This window comes from Primulina eburnea, chromosome 12, assembly GCF_022965805.1.
Source record: "Primulina eburnea isolate SZY01 chromosome 12, ASM2296580v1, whole genome shotgun sequence".
In the NCBI taxonomy this organism is placed as follows: Eukaryota; Viridiplantae; Streptophyta; class Magnoliopsida; order Lamiales; family Gesneriaceae; genus Primulina; species Primulina eburnea.
In genome coordinates, this window is record NC_133112.1 from 14,971,171 (window position 1) to 14,977,170 (window position 6,000).

Here is a 6,000-nt window from a genome sequence, read left to right on the forward strand (position 1 = left end):
TGAATCATTTCGTTGAGTTGTTATTTAATCATCGTAGTAGTAAGCAATCATTCAACTTATCGTTGCTAAAGGTTTAATAACTGAGAATAATAATCGTGAAATACAGTCTCTGGAGGAACGATACTCGTACTCGTACTCGTGTACACTATATTACTATTTGAGATCGTGCACTTGCGATTATATCGAGCTTGAATTTTATTGATGTTTACTGAGAATTTTAAAGTGCAAGTTTTGCTCGATCAAGTTTTTGGCCTCGTTTACGGGACTGTTAATTCACAATTTTATTCTCAGTTATTTATTTTAGCATTCTTTATACTGATATCCCTTTGGTGCATGCCAAAGTCTCCTGAATTTGAACTGGAGGTATTCAATCCCCATAATGAAAGAACCCTTCGCAGACGAAGACTACAACAGAGGCTTAAATACATGATGAACAGGAACGAGCGTGAGGAAGAGCATCATGAAGAATTACGTGTCGAGGAGCCAAGGCGCATACCCATGCTGGAGTACGCACAACCTTTGCTTGATGGAGCATGTCCGAGCATAGTGCGACCAACCATCAGGGCGAACCAGTTTGAAATCAAGCCAACCATTATTCAGATGATTCAGAATACTGTCCAGTTTGGGAGAACTGCGCTAGATAACTAAACACTCATAGCGCAGACTTTCTTGAAACTTGCGACACTTTTAAATTCAATGGAGTTTCTGATGATGCTGTTAGATTGCGTTTGTTTCCTTTCTCTTTACGTGACAAGGCTAAAGCCTGGTTAAACTGTTTGTCTGTAGGTTCCATCACCACTTGTGAGGACATGGCAAGAACACATCAAATACTTCCCTCCCTCTAAGACCATGAAGTTGCGGGCAGACATCACTACCTTCGCCCAATTCGAGAAAGAGTCCTTATATGAGGCATGCGAGCGCTACAAAGATTTACTGCGGAGATGCCTACATCTCGAACTACCTCTTGGGTTACTGGTTCAAACTTTTTATTATGGCTTTGCTCACTACCAATCGTACTATGATAGATGTTGTTGCCTATGGGAATTTGTTGAGAAAAACCATTGAAGAAGGATATGAATTGTTGGAGGAGATGGCTGCCAGCAGTTATCATCCTCAATCTGAGAGGAACAATCAGAGAAGGAGTGCATGAGCTCACCAGGTAATTTAGTTTTCTTCGGTTGCAACACAATTAGAGGCTTTGAGTAGGAAAATAAATAATATGAATGTTGGTGGTAAGGCCATGAGACTTCAAGAGATCTTCTGTGATGATTGTGGAGTTGAGCATTTCACGAAGGATTTCCAGACTAGGAATCCTAATTATGTGCAAAATGAGGCACCAGTGAACCATGTGGTGACTCAGAACCGTCCTAGGAATGACATTCCAACACATTTAATACTGGATGGAGGCAGCACCCAAATTTCTCATGAGGTGGTCAAAATAGTCAAGGTTGCCCACAAGGAGACCAACATTATGGGAAGCAACCAATGTATAGATCTAAGCCTCAAGAGGAGAAATCCAATTTAGAGTAGATGATGACTCAATTTATGTCTGCAACGGAAACTAGACTACAAATTCAAGATGCAGCTCTCAAAGGCTTGGACACTCAGATAGGACAGCTGGCCAAGATAATTTCAAGCAGAAATCCAGGAACCTTGCCAAGAAAGACCGAGACTAATCCTAAAGAGCAAGTGAATGCCATTGAGTTAAGGAGTGGGAAGACTTTAGAGTCAAAGGAGGACGCAAAAGGCAACTCGCAAGAGAACAGGTAGAAACATCCAAGAGTAAGTCTTCTAACTCTACACCTGTACCAACCTACACAATCTCGAATTTTTATTCATCCGCCTTTCCCGGCAGGATTGAAAAATGCTAAAATTGATGCGCAATTCGGTGAGTTCCTTGAAGTATTTAAGAAATTGCACATTAATATTACTTTTGTTATGCTTTGATTCAAATGTCTTGTTATGCTAAATTTTTGAAGGACATCTTAGCAAATAAGAATTTGAAAGATCATATGATGGTAAACTTAACTAAAAAATGTTATGCAATGGTGCAAGATAAGGTCCCACCAAAACTCAAGGATCCAGGGAGTTTTTTCTATTTCTTGCATGATTGATGATGTTGTTTTTCATAAAGCTTTGTGTGAACTTGGTGCAAGTATTAACATTATGCCTTTTTCGGTATTTAGGAAATCGGGATTGGTAGAGCCTAAGCCAATGAGAATGTCTTTGCGGCTAGCAGACAGATCTGTCAAGTATCCACGAGGAGTCACAGTGAAACGTCGACTAATTTTTAACTTTAAAATGCTACTAATTTTTTTTTATAAAAGTCAAAACTTTCATACTAAAATAACTCAACATTTCCAAATCAAAAAATTAATTTAACATTTAAAAATCCTAAGTACATAAAAAATCCATAAATCTTCAATTGACAAAATCCTACGTCACCTTTAACATGATCAAAATTAAACTTCAAAATAAAGCATAAAAATCTCTAAAAAAATCATTCTCAAAATCTTTATTTCAAACTTAACTATAAAGCTAATGCAGAAATAAGTGTCCCTCGGGTGTATACTGCCATACTCGATCCACTCAAGCGTCAGCACCTCCCTCAATATCATCCTCACCTGCAACCATCTAAATCTAGTGAGTCTAATGACTCGGCACGTTCTAATAATGAGTAACAAATAATACATATACAGGCACATGCACAAAAATCATATTTTTATGAAAATAAGATTGTAATCATAAATCATTTAATCATAAAGCTTTTCATCATCATATATCATTTTTGGGTGAAGTTTCATTCTTGAAAGTTACTAGCTGTAATCGTATCATGTGGTCGACTGATCAATCTTAGCTCACCATTGCGCATGGGGATGGGCACTAGGCCTCATCGTAAGTGGAAATACGATTGTCGGGCTCTCTCTGAGGCCTTCTCCGGTAAACTGGCTCCCTCTAGGGCCTTCTCCCTCACGATATTCCCAATCATATAATATCATATCATGTTTGTTACAGTCAATTCACATCTTTCAAAATATATTTCTTTCTCTTTTATTTATAAAATATCGTGTCCTTTCCAAATTCGTAAAATAGAATTTTAATAAGAAAAATCGTACAACTTTAGCATGAATCATAAAATACCATATTTTCAACATAAACATTTTAAAATATCTTTTAGCATGTATTATGATTCTTCGGGACACTGCCAAGTCTTTCGTACTACCTGAAATGTAAAATGACCAATTTACTCTTGGACTCAAAAATTCCCTATTTGGACGTTTTCTTACCAACTGTAATGTATCGTAATTTTTGAACTACTTGAAATTTTGCGGAAAAATAAATTTTTTTTAAATAAATAATAATCTTCAAATTTCGTTAAAGATAATCTGCTCTTCTAAAAATATTATGAGATAAAACAACTACAACCGAAATTTTGAAAAAGTAATCGTTTAAACATCGTAAACAATATCATGAAAATCAGAGTATTTGAAACATGCATAAAGTCTTAAAAATGTAGGCGGTCTTCAGGGTTTAGTCTCCTAGGTAGACCGAGTCGACTCATTGGTCCCCACCCTCCTCTCCTCGTACTCGTCCTCACCTGCATCGATCAAGTCTAGTAAGTCTAAAAACTAAACGTATATAAACTGGGAATAAAAATAATACATAATAAAACCACATGCATTTTAAAGTAGAGCGAACATACTTGAACTTGAACATACGTACATAAACATAGACGTGCCATCTTATCGTAAAACTTTTCATAAACATACTTCCATCATACATACTTGAACATGTGTAACATCATTTTGCGTAGAGATATGATTCAAAGCAAGTGACCCATACATAAATGCATCTGATCAGACTAAACCACAATACTGAGCTGGCAGAGATGCCCACTACCTCATACATGAGATCTCCGGTCATGCTTTACAAGGTGGATTGGTCTCTGGTCATGCTTGACCGCTTTTAAATCCCGATCTAAACCCGGTCATGCTTTACCGAGGTGAAGAGGTCCCCGGCCACGTTCACGGCTTCCAAACCCGTTCATAGTTGGTCACAAGACATTTAGCATACCTCAAAAACATAAAAATATTTCTTTTGCACGTCTAACATACTTACATGGCTTTGAGGGATTCGTTGGATCTCGCTTTGGGCCACTGCTACACATACTACACATTTTCATGCACTTAACTTCCATAACTTAGACGTAATAGTACGTGCTCACCACCGAAATATCAATTGACTTATGAAGTGCTAAATCACTTGAGACTTGACCTCGTTTAATCATCGTACTAAACCATGACATCGAACCCCGAATAAAATCTTGATATGAAGTATGAACATTTCACAAGCTATGAAAGATACAGACCCACTATTTAAATTTAATACTAAAAGAAGCTAACTTCTTTCAAAATGGTGGCGCGCTCGGGTGGTAACATCTTACTGCTCGAGCGCCAGGTCTACTGGAAAATAAAAACCCGACAGCGAGAGTGGCTCTTGGGCGGTAAGATGTTACCGCTCGGGCAGCAGGTGCTCTGGACTTCGCGACTACTGAGGCTTAATTCTTCTAACTCGATCATACACACCGTGAACAACGCATCGAGACACATATTAGGACACTATGGAATTGACTCGACTCTATAAAAATGCCCCAAACGTCCCCAAATCAATGACCACTAAACCCGACGCATCACAATCCCATAAACCCGAAATTTGACACAACAAGCTTCCTACGACTTCTAATGCAATCAAGTGCCTAAGGACATGAAGCGAAGCAGTGAAAGTCGACCAAACATCATACCCAATATACCTAAACACAGCAGCGATCACCCAACGGTTACCAACGAAGCCTGCAACAAACAACTTCAAGGACACATCAAGAACACATTTTCATAAAATTATAGTTTGAGCAGTCCCACGAAAACAATCATAACTCACTCATTTCTCATCCAAAAATTACGAATTTACTGTCAAATCGTATGTATCAAAAGGTACTACGTTTTATATGTTGAAAACTTTTCCATAAAATCAGCCTAAATTGCACAGTAATAAAAATAACTCTAAACTCGATTTTTGAGATCTAAAAATCGTTTCAAAATCATTCCAACCAATTTTGCTTAAGCTCTTGCACAACATACATGAATTTGTATATATAATAAACATCAAAACATATAATATGAAAAGATCGATGTAGAAACAATAGTATATACATGCCTTTGATATTTAGAACTCACAACACGACGATACCGAAGCAGAGAGAATGAGATGGTTCATCCGAAAGAATTTTGGTTCGATTTCTTGAAGATAACCCAACGTGAATCACTGAAAATCGAGGGGAAAGGTGGCTGCTAGAAGTTAATTCTAAGAGCCCTAAGTTTTTCTTCTCAAAATAATGAAAGCGAACAATGTGTGTGTGCGCAAAGGAGAAAACCAATGGATGTGTGTGTGTGTGTGTGTTTAAGTGTTAACACATGTGTGTGTGTGTTAATTAGGGGTAATTATTGCTTAATTAAATAAATAATAAGAAATTACATGATAATAAAAATACCAACTCCCCACTAAATTACTAGCATCTCTAAACTAAAAAAAAAATTAAAAATGCTTAAGAGACAACTTTTAAAAATTAAAATCTTGAAATCACCTGCTAAATAAATTAGACTTTAAAATTCTAAAAACTAAATAAATCATTTAAAATGACACTTTCTTGACTTGAAATAAAATATCACATTTTACACATCGCCCAAATCATCACCGATCTCTTTTCCTCGATCTCGCATCGAATAATCGCCTGAAACATGAAACCAAGAAAAAATTTTAACGTGCATCACATAAACATAAATAATTTAAAATAATTCAATTTCATAAATCATGCCTCGCTAAAATCATTTTAAATTAAATAATTAATTTAACGATTTAAATAAATGCATGAGTTTTACGCGTACTGATTTTGGGCTTTACAATTCCTCCCTCACTTATATAAATTTCATCCTCGAATTTAAA